Source organism: Perognathus longimembris, chromosome 6 (genome assembly GCF_023159225.1).
Source record: "Perognathus longimembris pacificus isolate PPM17 chromosome 6, ASM2315922v1, whole genome shotgun sequence".
Classification (NCBI taxonomy): Eukaryota; Metazoa; Chordata; class Mammalia; order Rodentia; family Heteromyidae; genus Perognathus; species Perognathus longimembris.
The window spans coordinates 64141834-64163102 of NC_063166.1; the positions used below are offsets into that span (position 1 = coordinate 64141834).

The 21269-nt window shown below is 49.0% G+C and overlaps 1 protein-coding gene across 2 annotated transcripts in view; it reads left to right on the plus strand.

Annotated features, from left to right (window-relative positions):
• Positions 1-84: 84 nt before the first annotated feature.
• Siglec1 (sialic acid binding Ig like lectin 1) overlaps positions 85-21269 on the plus strand; it is a 43635-nt gene continuing 22450 nt past the window's right edge. Inside the window, exons 1-2 of one of the 2 annotated variants that reach the window (XM_048348882.1) lie at positions 85-238; positions 16862-17036. The gene's annotated coding sequence lies outside the window, so the exon portion shown is untranslated. Of the gene's footprint in view, positions 239-16861; positions 17037-21269 lie in introns of those variants that run through there. The other variant, XM_048348881.1, reaches the window with a different exon arrangement.

A 21269-nucleotide genomic window follows, 5' to 3' on the forward strand; every position in this document is an offset into this window, starting at 1 on the left:
CCGCCCAGGCCCGCGGGCGGCCCCCGGGGGAGGAAGAGGCAGAGGCGGGCGGGGGGGGGGGGGGGGGGGACGAGGGCAGAGGAGGAGGAATTCCAGACCTTTGCCGGCCTCCCGCGTCGCCCCCACCCGCCCCAGCCGCCCACCTTGGGGTCAGCCTTGCTTGGTCAGCTGCTTCCAAGGGCCTGGCTGGGGACGCACTGCTGCCCCGGGACCACTCGGAGCGCACCCTGCCGCGGCGGTAAGGAGCACGCAGCCCCTCTCAAGGGGGACCAGGAGCCTTCTGGTCCTATCCCAGGCTCTCCTGGGGGATGCTAGGAGGTGCCCTGCACATAAGGGGTTGGCGGGGTGACGACTTGATTCCTCTGACTTAGCCTCCCTCGCCCCTCACCCAGACTCTTGGGGCTCACTTCATCATTACTGTGACTGCCCCCTCAGCCTCATGGACAAGGCCTCTGCGCTTCTGGGAGCAGCTCTGTTGTCTGCCACTTCACACTTTCGCCTCAGTCACGTTCCCTCGTCCTCTCTGTCCTTGCTGTCCTTACTTTCAGGACCACTGTCCCAGAGACACCCCCCCCCCTTTTTTTTTTTGGTGTGCCAGCCCTGGGGCTCTGTCCCTGAGGGTTTTTGTTGTTGTTGTTGTTGTTTGCTCAAGGCTGGAGCTCTACCACTGGAGCCACAGCTCAACTTCTGACTGACTTTTTCTGTAGTTAATTGGAGAGAAGAGTCTCATAAGTTTTCTTGCCCCTGCTGGCTCCCAACCTTGATCCTAAGAAATCAGCCTCCTGAGTAGCTGGGATTACAGATATGAGCCACAGTGCCCAGCCCAGAGGGCTTTCTTAATGAAATCAGGGAAGAGAAGGTTTGCACCTACGGTTCTGGTCATTAATACCTGGCCAGGAAGCCAGCAAGGTGTGTCCCGGCAGCCCTCTCCACTCTCCCCCTCTGAGTGTATATCTATCTGTGTATTATTCATGAGTGTGTGTGTTTGTCTGCACTTGTCTGTGAGTCTGTCAGGAGTCTTTGGTCAGGGGTTGGCAGACCTGAAGTTCATTTCAGACTTGAACAAGCCAGGGAGGACTGCAGTGTGAGTACATGGGCAAGGGGAAGGGTCTGGCCTTGTGCACATGCCTGCCTCTTGTTTATCTCTTTCCCTTCCACTTCTGTCCATCCATTTGTCTCTCTCCCTGCCCCCAGCCCTTGGCTCATCCCTGAAGGCCACAGCAACAGGCGCCAAGCAAGACTGAAGACTTGAGGGCGATCCCTGCTTTTCAGCTCCTCCACCCTGCTTCAGGCTCCCTCAGTCTGAGGCCAGAGTCACAAGCCCCACCCTTGGGCAACTTCCAGTCTAACACAGAGAAAGACAGCAAATGATCTCAGTGAATCCTTGATGTGGAATAGAAGTTCAATTTAGTTGCACCTGGTAGGCGCAGACAAGAGTCTTGCAAAGCCCCCACCTTTCACCTCAGAATGCTCTGGTGTCTCTTTCTCCCTTGCTCCTCTCCAGCTCATTTTGGGCCCACTTGATGACCTCATGGGCTTCCTGTACCTCCCTGGGTGGCAGAAACATGAAGCAGGATTGGCTTCTAAATGTGTCCTCTCTGAGAGTAACCTCTTCCCAGGCCAGACCTTCCTTCTCCAGGCCTCTGCCTGGGCCTTTCCCTCTCAGGAGATGCCTTTGTTTCCAACTTGCTTCTACAATTCATCCCCAGCATGTAACTGGAGAGACATTTAAAGGTGCCAACCTGAGTAAATGCCAGTGTTTCATGCCCATAATCCTAGCACTCTGGAGGTTGTCATCTGAAGATCATGGTTTACAGTCAACCAGGGCTAATGTTTTTTTTTTAAAAACCAGTCATGGGGTTTGAACCCTGGGCCTGGGCGCTGTCCCTGAGCATTTCAGCTCAAGGCTAGTGCTTCATTGGAGATAAGAGTCTCGTGGACTTTCCTGCCCAGGCTGGCTTTGAACCACGATCCTCAGAATAGCTAGGATTACAGGTGTGAGCCACCGGTGCACAGCTGCCCGTGAGATTCTTATCCTCAATTAACTACCAAAAAGTTGGGAGTGGAGCTATAGCTCAAGTGGTAGAGTGCCAACCTTGAGGAAAAGAGCTAGGGGCAGCATCTAGGTCCTGAATTCAAGCCCCAGTACATGCACACAGGTATACACAAACAAACACACACACACACAGTGCAAATCTCACTCGCTATTTCACCACTCCAATACTCTCCATGGCTCCCCAGGACTCACAGGAGAAGATACAAATGATCCAAGGACTGAGACTCTCCTTGGTTCTTCCCAAACTCACTTGCTCACCCCAGACAGGCAGCAGTCCCTCCCCTGACCTTGGGCTCAGCCTCCCCCCAGCCCCAACCTGCTCCCAGCATCCTTTCCTCCTTCAGGCCTTCAGGAGCTGGCCAGGGGTACCCTATTGTGGGTGCCCCTCCCTGGGGCACCACCAGATGAGGCTTCAAGGAGACTTGTTTGTGTCTTGGACAGGTTCTCCCTTCCTAGGACCCATGACTTAGGAAATCAGTGGGGTGGGGGGGCTTTAGGGTAGAGCATAAGATTAGTATTTAGGACATGCCATCTCCTCCCCTACACATCTAAGCCTATTGGTACTCAGGCCTTGGTGCAGAGAACTTTGGATGCCCCACCCCTACCCCAGGACCACCTACTCAAGCCCAGCCGCTTGCTCAGTACACCCACCACATACAAACAGGCATATCAGGGAGGGCAGGCAAGGGCGGACCCTGTCAAATGGCCCTGCTGGTGTGCATGTATCTAGCTGGGGACCTTACTCTGCTTCCTTTGTCACCCTTACATAGAAAAGAAAAGGTCTCCTTATGGAGAAGGAAGCTGGGGCCCAGAGAATAGGGCTCTCCCCAATCCAGACCCCATGAGCTGCCTCTCAGCCTGTGTTCTGCCCCAGCCACAGGACAGGGGCTGATGAAGGCATGGGACTGCGGAACGCCTCGCTCAGGCGCCATGTTTCCTAGCTGGCAGACAGCCTGCTACGTGGGGCTGGGGGTGGGCTGTGAGCAGCTTCTGGGACAGAGACCTCAACATGTTCTTTTACTAGATTCCTGAGGTGTGAGCTTCCTTCCAGGAATTACTCTGCCTGCCCCCACCCAGATGGATTTCCTCTCCATCGCCCACAGCCTCAGGCCTCAGGCTGCATGGTTTTCCTAATTGGAAATGGGGGTCCCGGAAGATCTAGCCCCTCCCCACTGTTGCAGGAGCAACAAGCTCCAGGCTAGCCATGGTGGCTAGAGTAAAGCTGGTACCTCCTGCTTCCTAAAAAGAAAATAGATTTTGAGCACTGGTGGATTACGCCAGTAATCCTAGCAACTCAGGAGGCTGAGACCTGAGGATTACAGTTCAAAGCCAGCCTGGGCAGAAAAGTCTGTGAGACTCTTATCTCCAATGAATCACCAGAAAAAAAATGGATATGGTGCTGTGGCTCAAAATGGTACAGTGCTAGCCTTGAGCAAAAAAGCTCAGGGATAGTGCTTAGGCCCTGAGTTCAAGCCCCACAACTGACAAAAAAGAAAAAGAAAGGGTGAGGGCAGAGCTGGGTTCTGTGACTCACATCTGTCACCCCAGCTACTCAGGACGTAGAGATCAGGAGAGTCCAGGCTAGCTGGGTAAAAATGTGAAGCCCTGTCTAAAAAATAATCAAAGCAAAAAGGGCTGGAAGCGTGGTTTCTGCCCAAAGTGTGAGGCTTTGTGTTCAAAATCCAGCACTGTTAAGGGCTAGTGGTAAAGTGCTCATCTTGTATACATTAAGCCCTGGGTTCAATCCTCAGAACCACATTTATAGAAAAAGCCAGAAGTGGCGATGTGGCTCAAGTGGTAGAGTGCTAGCCTTGAGCAAAAAGATGCCAGGGACAGTGCTCAGGCCGAGCCCAAGCCCCAGGACTGGCAAAAAAAAAAAAAAAAAAAGTCCAGTCCTGCCAAAAAGAAAAATGAGGTCCTACTTTTCTCCAGTGCCCTGTCTCAAATGGCATCAAAGTTGTTCCCACCTCCCAAACTCTGTTTGGACACCTCCTACTTGTAACCCCTTTTCTCATTGTGGTCTTAGGGCTCCTCTGGGGGGCACAGAGAAGCCTCCTAATAGGTGACCCCAGGTTTGTCCTCCTAAGGAAGGCTGAGTCAGCCACGTGAAAAAGTGGGAGGGGCACCAGAAGTGGAGGTGCAGACCCACAGGAAGGCAAGAGGACACCCTTGGCAGCCAGTGGGTTGAGGGAGTGGGTGGGCTACCTTTGTATCCTCCCGCAGACCATTCTAGATCTTGGCACAGGAACCTACAAACCCATATGCTCCATTTGGCTGTCTTCTGTCCAGGGTCTTTAGTCTCTATTGCAGTCTTCTGGGAGTTGGTGCTTCTTTATACAATACCTTCTCATGGTTTGAGTGGGACCTCCCCTTCTTTGTTCCTTCCTCACAGAATTGCCCCTGGGGTAGGGGGCACAAAAGTAGAAAAATTAAAGGAATGGGAAAATCTGGGTAGGTGAGATTTCCACCTTATCCATGCCACAGATGGGGGAGATTGTGGGGCTGTTCCGTAGAAGATAGTGGTTCCCCTGTTCTAGCAACTATGTTCATCTTCCTTTTTTTATTTGGTTGGTTGTGGGGCTTGAACTCAGGGCTTGAGCTTTTTTGCTCAAAGCTAGCGCTCTACTCCTTGGAGCCACATCTTCACTTCCAGGTTTTGGGCTGTTAACTGGAGATAAGCATCTCTTGCCTGGGCTGGCTTTGAACTTCGATCCTCAGATCTCAGCCTCCTCAATTGGTAGGATTACAGATGTGAGCCACCAGGGCCTGGCTGTGTTCACTTCCTTAATGGCAGAAATGCTAGCTATTCAGGAGGCTAAGATCTGAGGATCAAGGTTTGAAGCCAGCCCAGGCAAACAAAATCCATGAGACTATTATCTCCAACTAACTAGCCCAAAGCCAGAAGGAGAGCTGTAACTCAAGTGGTGGAGCATGAGCCTTGAGCAAAACAAAACAAAATGAAAACCATCAAGGGAGAGCACAAGGCTCTGAGTTCAAGCCCCAGTACTGGCACAGAAACAAACAGACAAACAAATGTCTCAAGTGAGGTGAATACCTGTAATCCTAGCACCTGGGAGACTGAAGCAGTAAGATCAAAAGTTGAGGCCAGCTTGTGGTACATAATAGGACCCCTCCCCCCTCTCAAACCTACAATATAAAAAATAATGTATCCCTCAACCAGCCTCCCTGGTTGTGACCATTAACTCTGGCTAATGAGATATAGCAGAAGGTGCTAGCATCTTCTAGCATCCTTCTTGAAAGAGCTGGTGGGTGCTCATCATACTTCATTCCACATCCTGCTGCCTGGAACAATCCTGGGATAGCTGGAAATCTAAACCCTACTTTGGACCGTGAGGTTGAAGGACACACCCCAGCGATCGCAGATCAGTGACTTGCAAGGAGGCTGAGCCCAGAAGCAGCATCTGCTTCCAGATTTTAAATCCAAGAGAAAGAAACTCTTTTGTTTGGGACACTATATTTTCGTCTCTATTACAGCAGAACGTAATCCTATCTGACTGGATTCCTCAGGGAAATGTCGACTAGGCATTTAGTCTGTGGATCTGGAACTCTTGGTGGTTTGGGGCTGCGGGTAGAAATTTGGCAGTCTTTCTCGGGAGGTGGAAATTGAAGACAGGAGGACAAATGATCTCACTAAGGCAGAGTGAGGAGGGAAGAGGTCTGCCAGCGTGCCACTTCTGCCCAATACTCTGTCTCTTCTTGCCAACAAAAGAGGATTCTGGCTTTGTCCACTCAGTTTCATCCACCCCTGGCTCCTAACCTTGCCTTTCCAGACCACTTCTTAGTTTTTATGATGCAGAATGCGATAGAGAGAGAGAAGAGGAAGAGAGAGAGAGAGAGAGAGAGAGAGAGAGAGAGAGAGAGAGAGAGAGAGAGAGAGAGAAAGAAAGAAGGAAGTATATGGGAAAGGTTGTTGGGGGAAAAAAACTTGTGCCAGTCCTGGGGCTTGAACTCAGGGCCTGGGTACTGTTCCTGAACTTTTTTTTTTTTCCTCCAAGGCTAGTGCTCTACCACTTGAGACACAGTCTTAATTCCGTTTTTGGGGGTTTTTTTGTTTTTTTTTTTTGGTGGTGAATTGGAAATAAAAGTCTCACAAACTTTCTTGCCTGGGCTGGCTTTGAACTGAGATCCTCAGATCTCAGCCTCCTGAGTAGTTAGGATTATAGGCCTGAGGTACTGACACCCAGCTGTGGGAATTTATATTTGAGTTTTCTCTCTTTTTTTTTTTTTGCTGTTCCTAGGGCTTGAACTCTGGGCCTGGGGGACTGTCCCTGAGCCTCTTTTGCTCAAGGCTAGTACTCTACCACTTGAGTTACAGTTCCACTTTTGGCTTTCTTGGTAGTTTTAGTGGAAATAAGAGTCTCATGGACTTTCCTGCCAGGGCCGTCTTCAAGCAATCCTTAGATCTCAGCCTCCTGAGTAGTGAGGATTACAGGCGTGAGCTACAGGCACCCAGCCCCTCTCTTGCTTTCTTAATTGCTTGCCTATGTGTGTGTGTGTGTGTGTGTGTGTGTGTGTGTGTGTGTGTGTGTGTGTGTGTGATCTATTCTAGGCTGACCCCAAACTTCCAATCCTCTTGCCTTTGCTTTCTAAATGCTATGATTATAGGAGTTCATCATGATGCCCAGTCTGAGTTTTTAAAGAAAAGGTTACATTGGGATCCAGTAGCTCATACCTATAATCCTAGCTACTCAAGAGGTTGAGATCTAGAGGATCATGGCTTAAAGCTGGCCCAGACAGAAAAAGTCTGTGAGACTCCATTTCCAAAATAACCAGTAAAAAGCTAGACTGGAGGTATGACTTAAGTGGCAGTGCCCTAGCCATGAGCAAACAAGTAGAGATCCCTGAGCCATGGAGTTCAAGCCCCATTACTGGTACCAGAAAGAGGGGGAAAGGAAGGGAAAGAGGCAGAGACAGAGACAGAGTGAAGAAGAGGGAGGGAGGGAAAGATGGAGGAAAGGAGGGAGAGAGAAAATTGCAAGTGAAGTGCCCCTAAGTGGATTGGTAAAAAGAAGGGGGATATGAATAACCTTTTTGTGGCATTCAGGAAAACACAGCAATTGAGGTGGCACATGCCTGTAGCCCTGGCAAATATGCTTGAAATCCTATCTGAAAACTAACTCAAGTGTGGGGATGTGGGTGGCTCAAGCCTGTAATCTTAGCTACTTCGGAGTGTTGTATTCTGGTAAGCGAGATAATCCACCAAGCACTGTTGAAGGTGACAAATGAGTTTTATTAGTCAGTTTGCAACTGCCTTGCCCCAGGCCACCCCAGAGCTAGGAGCAGTTGCAGCCTCCAGAGTGCGAGTATCTTTCCTTTCTTCCTTTCCACAGGCTTCTCCTGTTCACAGGCCTCTCTACAGGAATCTTGTTCTCCACAGGCCTCTGTTCTTTGTAGGCCTCTCCCCTCTCTGAAGGACTCCACTTTCTACATGGCTCTCCACAAACCTCCGCACTGCTCTCTGGGTCTGCTCTGGCTTTGACAGGCACCAGGCTTCGGACTTTCCCACAGGCCTCAGGCTCCGAACTCTTCAGCAGGCCTCAGGTTCTTCTCGGCTCCACTCCGCTCTGCTCTTCTCTGTCCACTCTCCTCCGGCCTCTGGCTCTCAGCAGGCCTTGGCTCTGCAGGCCTCTCCTCCCTTCCGGCCCAGAGCTAACCGCTCCGGCCTCCATTTTCTGCAGGCCTCGGGGCTCAGGCCTCCCTGAACCACTCCTCCTGGGCTAGGGCCTCCCTCCTCCTCCTCTTCCTCTTCTTCCTCCCCCTCTTCCTCCTCCCCCCACCCCTCCTCCTCCTCTTCCTTCCCCCACTCTTCCTCCTCTTTCTCCTCTTCTTCCTCCCCCTCTTCCTCCTCCTCCCCACCTCCCCCTCCCCCTCCCCCTCCCCCTCCCCCTCCCCCCCCTCCCCTCCCCCCCCCCTCCTCCTCCTCCTCCTCCTTCTGTCCTAGGACTTCAACTCAGGGCTTAGGGGCTGTCCCTGTGTTTTCTTTGCTCAGGCCTAGTGTTCTTCCACTTCAGCCACAGCTCCTCTTCTGGCTTTCTTGGTAGCTAATTGGAGATGAGAGGCTCATGGGCTTCCTATGGCTGGCTTTGAACCTCCATCCTCAGATCTCAGCCTCCTGAGTAGCTAGGGTTACAGGTGTGAGCTCTACAAGTGTTTCACACATATTTTCTCAGAGGTTGCATTTTCCTTTCCCTCCCAGATTACATTTCTATTTATTTTTCTTCTTTGCATTCATTCTATATTATATTCTTTGGATTGATCTGTTTTCTTCTTTCTAGTAATTCCACATCACCTGGATCTATTTACCTAATTCCAGGTTTGAGCAGAGCCCCCATTCCCAAGGGGGTTGTTGTTTGTTTATGGAAATTGGCTATGGCTGGATGGGGTGACAGCTTCAGGCTGCTAGAAGGGCATCTGGGAAGTGAAATCTTGTTTTCCAGCCTCCATAGTACAGGAAGACAAAGCAGAAGGGGTGAGAGTAAGTCCTGAAGGGTGAACCCTCCACATAAACCCAGGGGCTGGGCCCACAGGATGGGTGGGGGCTGATGATATGATGTGGAACATATAGGCAGAAATACTTCAACCAGTTCAAAATGGAATACTATGAGAAGCCAGATTTCTCACTCTCTGTTCTGCCTGCCCCTCAGAACTCTTTGCACTTTTAGACGTCATCTTTCTGAATAATGTTCTTCTCTGTAGATTTTATAGAAAACTTCATCACATAAGCAAGGGATGTATTCATGTATTTTACAGACGGGGGGAATCTCCCTGTGTTGCCCAGGCTGACCTTGAATCCCTGAACTCTAACCTCAGCCTCCCAAGTAACTGGGATTACAGGTGTGAGCCATCTTGCCCAGCTAAGCAAGGGATTTAAGCCACCTCCTCCAGGTCTACTTCATTGGTTTTATTGCTATATTAGTATTACAGTCTTACATTGTTGCTATTTATAGCAAAAAAAACCCATCTATATTTAAATTTTAGTCTTACCCATCAACTTGAGCTAGAATGTTTTTCAGATCCAACAGCATATAAGAAAAATTAGTCTCTCTCTGCCCCTGCCACCTCCTTCTCCACCTTCTAGCTTCTCTTGATGGCTCTTGACATTTCCCTTGCCAAAGTTTATAACATTTGCATTTTGCTCTGGAATTATAATGAAAGCCTCTGTGCTTTATCTTCAGGTTGATTCAGAAAATTGAAAATCAACCAGGGCTGAGATTATATAAACCCTCTGTACTGTAGAGCTGGGGAATGGATGGCTCCTCAGAGGAAGAGACAAGCTGTGGCTCTCCACCCCTCACACTGCTGACAGGAGGGCACTGGCCCGTCCAACGTCAAGGTCCAACGGATTCTCTTTTCTTATTCTCCCCTGGTTGCTCAGAACAATCATGTGTTGCTTCATATTTGGTTCCTGGAATAGATTGTGTTGTTGCTGGTTTTCTAATTGCCTTTCTTATTTCTTTCTGAGAGAAGAAACAGATGTCAACTCATTATGTCACCAGAAAGCTCACTTGTCATATTCACAGTACCTATTATCTCCCGCCTGGGTCATGAGAGAACTGAGACATGTTGGTGGCGGTTATCTGGTATTTCTCCCTCTTCCTTCCCTCCTCCTCCTCCTCCTTCTCCTCCTCCTCCTCCTTCTCCTCCTCCTCTTCCTTCTCCTCCTCCTCCTCCTTTCTTTTTTAAAAATTTTTTTTCCGATTCAATTATGACTTTATTGAGTTTCTTCCCTTTCTGACTTTAAAAAAAAATTTTATTGTCAAACTGAATTACAGAGAGGTTACAGTTTCATACATTAGGCATTGGATACATTTCTTGTACTGTTTGTTACTTCGTCCCTCATTCCCCCCTCTCCCTCCCCCTTTTCCTTTCCCTCCATGAGTCCTCCTCCTCCTTTCTTTCTCTCTCTCCCTGTCTCTCTCTCTCTCTCCTTCTAGCTCTCTCTGTGCTGGGTTTGTACCCAAAGCCTGCACTTGCTAGGTGTATACCCTGCCACTGAGCCATACCTTCAGCCCTCCCTCCTTTATTTTTAATTTTAAATGGTCATTATTAAGGTGATGTACAGAGGGGTTACAGTTTAATAACTCAGGTAATAAATACATTTCTTTTTGGACAGTGTTACCCCTTTCTCCTTCACTCCCAGCTTTTCCCTCCCATTCCCTCCTCCCTTTTTTGATGAACTGCTTATCTCTCAGTACAATTATGTGGTTTGCGTCACACCCCCCCCCCCACCTTATTTATGATTATTTCTTTGAGGTACTTATAACCAGGATCTGGTCATTTTCCTTAATGGTGGATAATCTAGGGGCTGGACAGACAACTGAAATAAACATGACTGTAGTCCTATGGGATTTGATTATATGTGTGTGTGTGTGTGTGTGTGTGTGTGTGTGTGTGTGTGTATATGTATGTATGTATATATTCTAGCCCTGGGGCTTGAAACTCAGGGCCTGAGCACTGTCCCTAAGCTTCTTCCACTCAAGGATGGTGCTCTACCACTTAAGCCACAGCTCCACTTCTGGCTTTTTTGGTAGTTGAGTAGAGATAAGAGTCTCACAGACTTTCCTGCCTGGGTTGGCTTTGAACTTTCATCCTCAGAGCTCAGCTTCTTGAGTAATTAGGATTATAGGCATGAGCCACCAGTGCCCAGCTTAATCAGTGGTATTGAGAGAAGCAGTCATCCTTTAGCTTCGGGTTAGGCTTGATCCAGAGACTCAGTGATATTATTAAAAATCCAGGGTCACTATGTATCTTCCCTTCCCTTGGTTCTCCCAGTCAAAGAAGTATGCTCTTCTCCCGTGGTGGATGGGAGAGAGATCAGTTTTCCCAAGCAACTTGAGAACCTAGGAATTCAAATGAAGGCTTTTTCTAAACAAAACAAAAGAAGAGTGACTAAAGTTTGTTAACCCAAACCCCAGATATTCACACTTTTTTTTTTTACTAAATTGTTTTTAATGTTAGCAACTCTTTTAGAAGTCCAAGAATCCTTTCTTGCTTTCTTTTCATAACTGTTGCTTGTCGTGTTCTGAGAGATTTTCCTTGTTCTCAGTTGTCTTCTGTTCCTTGAGTGATATTTCCTCTGGGATCAGTTTGTTACCTCTGGGTTTCAGCACAGTGCAGGGTTGAGTCGTGCCGAGCCCAGCCCAGCACAGGAAACAGGCCGCTGGCGTCCGCATTCCAGTGCTCGACCCCTGACTAGCTATGCAAACCTCTCCCAGTTGCTTTGCTTCCCTGTGACTCAAGCTTCCTGTGACTGCAGATAAGGACTGCCACCAGCCCACGGGGCTGCAGGGTAAGGGGGCGAGTGTGAAATGCCCCTGTCACTGCCAGGCCCACAGTGTGCCCTCACCAGCCATTCTCCATTCCAGTGCTGAGGATAAAATCCAGGTCTCACATGTGCTAAACAAACACTCTGCCACCACCCTACATCCATTCCCACTCTTTTGCATTTCATTTTGTTAGTTTTATTTGTTTCTTCCTTTGGTGGTACTGGGATTTGAACTCAGGGCCTCACACTTGCTAAGGCAGGTGCTCTACTGCTGAGCCACACCTTTTTGCTCTGGGTATTTTGAGACAGACTCTCTCTCTCTAGCCTGGGCATATGCCTGAACCTTCATCTTCTTATTTTATGCTTCCTACTGTATTTGGCATGACAGGTGGGTGCCACCACACCCACCTTCTCCCACAGAGATAGTCTTGCAACATGTTTACCTTGGCTCATCTGGAACTATGATCAAAGCCTTCCTTATTGGGAAGGGACTGGAACACACCGCTGTGCCTGGCTATTGGCTGAGAAGGAGTCTCTTGAACTTTTTACCCAAGCTGACCTTGAATCTTGACTTTCCTAATCTCTGCCTCCTTGAGTAGCTAGAATGACCAGCCTGGCTTTTCTTTCTTTAAATACTGGGGCCTGAGCTAAGAGCCTTGCACTTGCCAGACAGGTGCTCTACCACTCGAGCCACACTTCTGGCCGAAGGTACATCTCCAGCCCCCTGGGCTTCCTTATTGAGATAGAGGTCTTACTAGTTTTTTTTTTTTTTTTTTTTTTTTTTTTTGCCAGTCCTGGGGCTTGGACTCAGGCCCTGAGCACTGTCCCTGGCTTCTTTTTGCTCAAGGCTAGCACTCTGCCACTTGAGCCACAGCGCCACTTCTGGCCGTTTTTTATATATGTGGTGCTGGGGAATTGAACCCAGGGCTTCATGTATACAGGGCAAGCACTCTTGCCACTAGGACATATCCCAGCCCAAGGTCTTACTAGTTTTGTTGTGGTGGTGGTTGTTGTCTTGTTGGTCATGGGGCTTGAACTTGGGGCCTGGGCACTGTCTCTGAGCTCTTTTGTTCAAGGCCTGAGGTCTACCACTTAGAGCCACAGCTCCACTTCTGAGTTTCTGATGATTAATTGGAGATATTAACCCTTCCAATCTCTGACTCCTAACTAGTTGGGATTATAGGTATGAGCCATCCTCCTTCCCTTCTTGCCTCCCTTTCTCCTTCTCTTCCCTTCTTCCTCCTATAACTAGGGCTTGAACTTAGGTCCTCAGGCTTGCTAGGCAGCTAAGACCCAGCCTTTTTGGCTTCAGTTATTTTTCAGGTAATGTCTCAAGATGTTGCTCAGGGCTTGCCTCAGACTGTGATCTCCTACTTCTACCTCCCATGTAGCTGGGATTACGTCTAGTTTTTGGTGGCAATAGAGATCTACCTTTCTTGCAGAGGCAGTTCTCAAACATCAATCCTCCTGATCTCTGCCTTTCAAGTAGCTTATTCACTTTTTAATTCCCCCCTCCTCTCTCTGTGTTTGAACTCAGAGTCTGTTGCTTGCTAGGTAAGCACTCTACTGCTGAACCACACTTCCAGGCCTTGTGTGTGTATCCGTGTCTCTGTGTGTATCTCTGCGTATGTGTGTGTGTGTGCATGCTCACACATGCTAACCAGCGTGTGAGATAGAACCTTGCTTCCTGCTCAGGACATTCCTTCACTTATTTGAGGTTTCCTGTAGTTGCTGGGATGACAGGCACATACTACCATGCCCGGCTCCTTTCATTGAGATTGAGTCCTGACTTTTCAGCTAGAGCTGATTTAGAACCCTAGTCCTCTCTGTCTCAGTCTCCCAAGTAGCTGGAATGACACATGTTAGTCTCTACACCTGGTCAAGTCTTCTTTTTGTTTTTCTCTACCGCCTTCAGTCGCCTTGGGTGTGTTGGCTCTCTGTGGAGACCCCACTCCTGCCTCCCAGCTCAAGAGCTGCTTTGTCCGAAGTGGACTTTCACTCTGGTTTCCTGGGCCCCCACTGTCCCTCAGGGCAAGTCCCTTCTTCCTTGCCTTCTAAAAGTAAATAAAAATTCCTGGGGCTGGGAATGTGGTCTAGTGGTAGAGTGCTTGCCTAGCATGCATGAAGCCCTGGGTTTGAATTCTCAGCACCACATAAACAGAAAAGGCCAGAAGTGGCTCTGTGGCTCAAGAGGTAGAGCGCTAGCCTTGAGCAAAAAGAAGCCACGGACAGTGCTCAGGCCCTGAGTTCTAAGCCCAGGACTGGAAAAAAAAAAAGAAAGAAAAAAGAAAAGAAATCCTAGCAAGCTGGGCACTGGTGGCTCACTACTAATCCTAGCTACATGGGAGGCTTAAATCTGAGGATCCAGGTTCAAAGCCAATCTGGGCAAGGAAAGTTGGTGAGACGTGTGTGTGTGTGTGTGTGTGTGTGTGTGTGTGTGTGTGTGTGTGCCAGTCCTGAGATTTGAACTCAAGGCCTGGGCACTGTCTTTGAGCTTTTTTTTTTGCTCAAAGCTAGGGTTCTACCACTTGAGCCACAACTCCACTTCCAGCCTTTTTGGTAGTTCATTGGCGATAAGAATCTGATGGAGAGGGGGGAGGGGGGTATGAGGGACAAGGTAACAAACAGTACAAGAAATGTATCCAATGCCTAACGTATGAATCTGTAACCTCTCTGTACATCAGTTTGATAATAAAAATTTGGGGAAAAAAAAAGAATCTCATGGACTTTCCTGACTGGGCTAACTTCAAACTGTGATACTCAGGTCTCAGCCTCCTGAGTAGCTAGGATTCAGGAGTGAGCCACCAGCACCCAATTGGGTGAGACTCTTATCTCCAATTAACCACCAAAAACTACAATTGGAGCAAAGGAGCTCAGGAAAGGAGCCCAGGCTCTGAGTTCAAGCCCTAGTACCGAAATATTCTTCTCTTCTCTCCTTCCCCTCCTCCCCTCTCCTTCCTCTCCTGTCCTCCCCTTCCCTCTCCCCTCCCCTCCTCCTTTTTCCTCCCCTCCTTTCCTCTCTCTTCTCTTATCGCTCCTCTTTTCTCTCTCAAGTCAAGTCTTTGGGCAGCCAATTGCTTATTGTAACCCACCCCCTCTATTATGGATTAATTTTCTTTCCTTTTTCATCATGGTGATCTCATCCGTGTGGGAGGGGTCAGGACAAGCATCTTGAGCTGGAAGCAGGGGAGGTTGCTTTGTCTGCTTTCTATGTTGCTGGAGATGGAACCCAGGCCTCACCCATGCTAAGCAAGAGACCTTCAGCTTTCCTTCAGCCCCTTTTACTGCCATAATTATGGCAGAGCCATTAGTTACAGAGCCCTTTCCTCATTCCAGGCCCTCAGAAGCTCCTAACTGTGGAGTTCCTCCTTCCCCATTGGTCTCCAAGCATGGTCTTGAAGGTCTGGCTCAGTTGGGTCACTACAGGTTGTCTGAACGCTGAGGAAGCAGAGGTTTCTGGTGCCCTCTAGGGGATGCAGGAGGCTATGCAGAGATATGGGTAAGGAGATGGGCAGGGTCCTGGGGACGGTTCTGCAAGAATCAGGTAGTGTCAAGGAATGAAGAACTTAGGGTCTTGGTTAGGGACTTCATACAAGTGCAGAGTGTCCTTCCCCCCATTCCTCAGTCATAAATCCTAATTATTTACCCAGGAACCTTCTCTTCAATGACAAAGAGTTTGAGCCACAGCTCCACTTTCAGTTTTCTGGTGGTTAATTGAAGTTAAGAATCTCATGGGCTTTCCTGCCCAGCCTGGCTTTGAACCTCAATTCTCAGATCTCAGCCTCCTGAGAAGCTAGAATTACAGGGGTGAGACACCAGCATCCGGTTCCATTCTGCTTACTGAAATGCAGATATAATAGCTGGAGCTCCAGCAGCCATCTTGGATTATGGGTGGAAGCAGTCTATTGAAGTTGATTAAATAAAAAATGTGAAAATGTTCCAGTTTCCCAGTGACCATAATATTACTGCATCAATATTGGATGCCAGCTAGATGTGGTGATATAAATCTATAACCTCAATGCCAAGGAGGCTGAGGCAGAATGATCAAGAGTTTGAGGCCATCTAGGCACTAGTAGTTCATGCTTGTAGTCCTAGCTACTCAGAAGATTGAGATCTGAGGTTTCAGTTCAAAGCTAGCCCAGGCAGCAAAGCTTAAGAGACTCTTCAATTAGCCAGCAAAAAACCAGGAGTGGAACTGTGGCTCAAATGAAATAGAAAAAGTTAAGCAAGAGCACAAGGTCCTGAGTTCAAGCCCCATACTGGCACACACCCAAAAAGAGTTTGAGGACAGCTTGGGCTACAAGGTGATGCCCTGTCTTCACCCCTCCTGCTCTTGAAAAAAGAAGTAGGTGCCAACATCAATTTTAGAAAAAGGAGGCACATTACTTTTTAGGGATATCACTGTCATTTGGAGTTGGGTATTTGTAGCAAATTGTCTGGCTTATTTATTTATTTATTTAGTGCCAGTACTGGGCCTTATGCTCTTGCTTAACTTTTTCTGCTCAAGGCCTATAATACTAGTTACTCCAGAGGCTGAGATATGAGGATCAAGGTTCAAAGCCAACCAAAAAGCAAAAGAAAAGTCTGTGAAACTTATCTCCAATTAGCCCATCAAAATCTGGAAATGGAGCTATAGCTCAAGTGGTAGAGATTCAGCCTTAAGCAGAAAATGCTAAAGGACAACAGTGTGATGCCCTGAGTTCAAGGCCCAGTACTAGCACAAAAACAAAACAAAAGATATTGTTCATGTCATGTCCCCTCACATCCATTGGCTAGAATAGGTCACACAGCCATGACCAAAATCAATGTATTTCTCCCATAGTAGGGTGGATAAATAGAGTCTATAGAGGATCAAGAATTAGTACAAGCTAGGTGTTGGTAGCTCATACAGCTGGGTATTGGTAGCTCATGTCTATAATACTAGCTACTCAGGAGGCTAACATCCGGAGGATTGCAGTTGGAGGTCAGTCCAGGCCTTACCCTCCCAAGTGCTGGGATTACAGTTGTGAATCATCCTGCCTGGCTGGGTCTTTTTCCTTTTCTGCTGCAAGGGGGGGTAAGGGTGGCAGACAGGAAGGGAGCAAGAAGAATCAACCTGAGGGATGTCCTGCATATTGGAGCTCCTGTATCCTCACGAAGGGCCTGGTTCTTGGGAGATTCTTAGTACCCACTCAGCAGTGGGGCCCAGGGTGGCTTGCAAAGGGCTTGTAGAAGAAGTGCTGTATTCCGGACACCCTGTCTCCTAGTCATCTCCCTCAGTGTCCCAGGGCCTCCCTTCAGAGGCTAAGCTGTCCAGAGAGAGCAATGAGACTGAGGCTGGGGAAGGGGATACACTCACCCCACTTTCCTCTTTGCTTAGGCCAAAGTTTTGGTGGGGCCCACATCCCACTTCTGCTTGCTCTTGTCCCTATGTCTTTGGCCTGGGGACTAAGTCCAGCCCCCCTCCCTCCCAGCTTGGGCTGTTCCTGTGTAGGTATTGTGCAAGGCCCACAGCTGCCTCTCTGATTACACTCTGCACTGGGGCAGAAGGGCCAAGGCTTTGGGAAAGAGGAAGCAGCCCCGGAGACTGGATCTTCCTCTCCCAGGGCCGCAGAACCAGAACCCGGAGCCAGCTGCATGAAGAGCTAAGACCTTCCTTCCCGTTCACCTCTGGCTACTCTGCCCACCCTGCGATCACTTCCTTCTGTGCAGCAGGTACTCCCGGCCCTGGCCTGGAGGGGACATCCATGGGGGATGGGAGCGCTGGAGTGGGGCTGGGGCTGCTGGTGGGTGTCAAGCTGTGAGTGCCAGATTCCAAACCAACCCAAACCCAAGCCACAAATCAGAGATGTATGTGCAACCCAAACTGTTTCACCAACCTAGATTCTCCTCAGTCAGCAACCCCGGCCCCAGGTTCAGCCATCAAAACATTATCCCAACCCAGCAGTTACAGCCCAGCCCCTCTCCTGCCTTTATTATACTGCCACCATTCCCTAATTACATTCCTCATCCAATCTCAGCAGATCCCTCAGCCAGCTGTCATAGTGCACTTCTGTAATCTCAGCTGCTGGAGAGGACAGAGTCAGGGAGTCTGAGTCTCAGTAACACAAAGAAAAGGGATAGGGGCTTAGCTCAATGGTAGAGCAATCAAAAATAAAAAACAGACAAGCCACTGGTGGCTTACATCTATAATCCTAGCTATGCAGGAGACAGAGCTGAGGATCTCTGTCCAAAGTCAGCTTGGAGAAATTTTTATCTGAGGATCATGGTTCAAAGCCAGCTGTGAGATTTTTTTTTTATTTTTATTTTTTGCCAGTCCTGGGGCTTGGACTCTGGGCCTGAGCACTGTCCCTGGCTTCTTTTTGCTCAAGGCTAGCACTCTACCACTTGAGGCACAGTGCCACTTCTGGCTTTTTCTGTATATGTGGTGCTGAGGAATCGAACCCAGGGCTTCATGTATATGAGGTAAGCATTCTACCACTAGGCCATATTCCCAGCCCCCTGTGAGGTTCTTATATCCAATGAACCACCAAAAAGCTGGAAGTGGAGCTATGGCTCAAGTAGTAGAGTGCTAGCCTTGAATAAAAAAGCTCAGAGACAGTGCCCAGGCCCTGAGTTCAAGTCCCAGGACCAGCACATACATCCCCTGTCCCCCAGAAACACACAAATGGATGTCTCATTCATCCTGACCCCAACCCTGTCACCCTCATCCCAATCCACCTTACTACCCTAATTATCACTGCACCCTGACCTCACTGTCACCCAAACCCAGCCACCCCCCCATTCCAGGCAGCCCTGCTCCCAGCCCAAGTTCTTTTCCACATGCAGCCTACCATCCCCAGTGGTCCTGGGCCAGCCCTAATCTTTCCCTACTCTAATCCAACCCACTGGGCTTCGTCCTCATGACTCAGCTGTGAGGCTTGGCTTAAGAGGTGAGCGCTCCAGCTGAGAGCATTTAGAGCCAGGTGAGGAGTGAGATGTGAAGGTTTCTGCTGCTATGGCAGAAGCTGAGGCCTTTACTGATGCATCCCATAGCTTGCAAAATAAGCATGGAACAGTGTTGGGGTTTTTTCCTCTCTCTTTGGAAGACTGTGGGAGTGGCCCATCTGTGTCTTGACTTCCTATCTTGGGGCCAGAGCCCTCCAGCTGGCCTCATCACCCTGTCCTTCATTCTCCAGCCTGAGAGGGAAGTTGGGGAGAAGCCTTGGTGTTGGGAAACAGAAACTGAATCCTGAACCCCCTGGGGAAGCTGACTAGTCCTCCTTTCCCCTGAGACTTGGCCTCTGGAATCAAAGGTCAGGGCGAGGAGGGCCCCACATGCTCTCCTGTCTGGCTGGGACAGTTGTTCTCACACACAGCCAACATCAGCACCCACCCTGGCCTGACCCCATGCTGACTCAGCACATGCCAATCCCAAGAGTGGGGGTTTAAATCTCTGTCTCCACAACCCCTACGTCTCGGAGACTCAAGGATGAAAGAAATGTTCGGGATTCCCAGCTGGGAGGTGACGCTGTCCAAAAGAGCCATTGTCTGAGGGAGGGACTATTTTAGGTGCTCAGTGCTACCTGGGGTCCCCTTTTCCCCAGGACTGGACTCAACCCTCTACCACCAGGGGGCACTGGACGCTAGGCCCACCAAGCCGGCCCCTGCTCTCAGCGCCAGGCTTTCATACAGGACAAGATACCCTTTCCCGAGGTTGTCCCTGCTCCTTCTTTTTTCCAGTTCTGGGGGCTGAGCCTGACCTTTGGGGTGGAACAGAGGGGGGTTCCAACATCCAAATCCTTTACATCCTCCCATGAGGTTCAGCATTGCCCTTTCCAGCACTCCAAATAAGATGTCTCCAGAGGCAGAGAAGCTAGCCCTGACACTGCCTACCTGGGTGACCAAAAGGCTGCCTTTTCTCACAGTGACCAGCCTGAGCCAGTCTTAAGCAGCCAAAGACCTGGTTTGGAGGCTGTGGGTGCCAGAGCATTCCTCTGAGAGGGCTGGGTCCCCTGGGGGCACAGCACTTCCGGTCCTGAATAGACATTTGGCTGGGACCCCTTCAAGGATGTCCCCTTTGCCTTGTGCAATGGATCAGATGCACTCAGGCATTGGGAGGGCATCTCGGGCCCTGTCCAGGCCCAGGTCTCAGTCCAGTCCTCCCAAGTGTGCCCGCTGGTAGCCAGCAGAGCCACATCCAGGCCATGGAGCAGAAGGGCTGGGGGGTGAGGGGATGTCATGAGTTTCCTGTTCCAGCTTCCAGCCTCCCCGGGCCCTCCTGACACTCTGCCAAGTCAGCAGACCCAAGGGAAGATTGCCAGGTTGGCAGTGTGTGTGTGTGTGTGTGTGTGTGTGTGTGTGTGTGTGTGTAGAGTAATATGAAGTTGGCTGTCTTAATTGAACAATTCCGTGGCATTCATTATGTTCACAGTGTTGTATAGCCATCAGCGACTGCCTATTTCAGAATGGTTTTTTATTTGTGTGGTGCTTGGGACTAAACCCCAGGGCCTGTACATGCTACGCAAGTACTGTATCACTGGAGCCATGCCCCTACTCTTTCCAGAATATTTTCATCATCCACAATAGAGAATCTTTACCCATTCAGTATTAGCTTTCTCTCTCTCCTCCTCACACCTCTGGTAATCTCTATTCCATGTCTGTCTCTAGGAATTAGTGTGTTCTAAATATGTTGAGTCAGTAAAACTATACTGTATTTACTCTTTTGTGTCTGGCTGATTTCATACAATATGTCTTCCATGCTTTCCTGTGTTAGAACAAGTATCAGAATTTTATTATTTTTTTCCATGTGTGAATTCTATTCCACACTATATCCACAGACCACATTGTGTTTAGCCATTCTTCCATCGATGGACACTTAAGCTGTATGTATGACTGCTGTAGACAATAGTGAGAAAGTGTCTGATTGGGTCCCTGTCTTCAATACTCTTCAATATATAAACCTAGGAGTAAACTTGTAGAATTAAATCCTGATTCTATGTTGACTTTTTGAGGGACTTCAAGCTGGTTTTGACAGTAGGAGATCCATTTTACATTTATATTTTAGACCCATTTCTGTTATCCTGTTGAGTACTCTCCCTAGCAGAGGCATCTATGGCACAGGGCCTGCCTTCTTGTGGGCAGTAGACAGTAGGCACTTAATTCATGGCGCTAATATCTTGAGCACCCCTAAGGGGAGGGGAGAGGAGAGGCCCATCACAGAAATAGGATGCCTATCATAGAAACTTAGAAAGGAGTGCTACTCTCATCTACCCACCCAGCTAGGTGATGTGGATTTACTCTTCACTGGGTCTGGTGACTGAAGCCACATGTCTGAGGCCTCACTGCCCTTTGCACTGGTCCTTGCCCTCCCATGATTTCTGCCAAACTTGCATGGACTATGGAGAGAATATGTAAGCCTCAGGCTTTTTTTTTTATCAATTTGGTTTTGCAAAAATCTGTTTTGTTTTTAGGAAAGACCACTGAGATTTTCGAAAGTTCTCTATGGGGAGGGAACTTTTTCAATTCCCCATTGAAACTTCATCTCCCTCAAATTACCTTCAATTGGGATTTAATATTTAATTCCTTGCACATGCTGACTGTCATCAGAGAAAACCTGATACCTACAATGGTGGGTTTCTTCCCTCTAGATTGCTGACTTGACTTTGAAAGGATTTAAATGGGCCTCCCTTTTGGAGTAAGCTTGTTCAAGATCTTTTGAGTGAGCATGATTTTTTTACCCATATGGACCCAAGTGCTTCCTGCTCCTTCATGTTTGTGGGATGTACGTTGTGTCTCTTCTCTGCCCCTACTCTAACCCTCTGTGGGACCATACCCCGCCCTCACCCATTGAGTGCCTGGGGGACTCAGCACTGTGGTGGGCCTTGTCTCCTGGATCTTTGGTTCTCTGAAGTGGCTGTTCACTGCGCTAAGGAGAAAGCAGACACAGAGAGACTACAGGGACTCCTA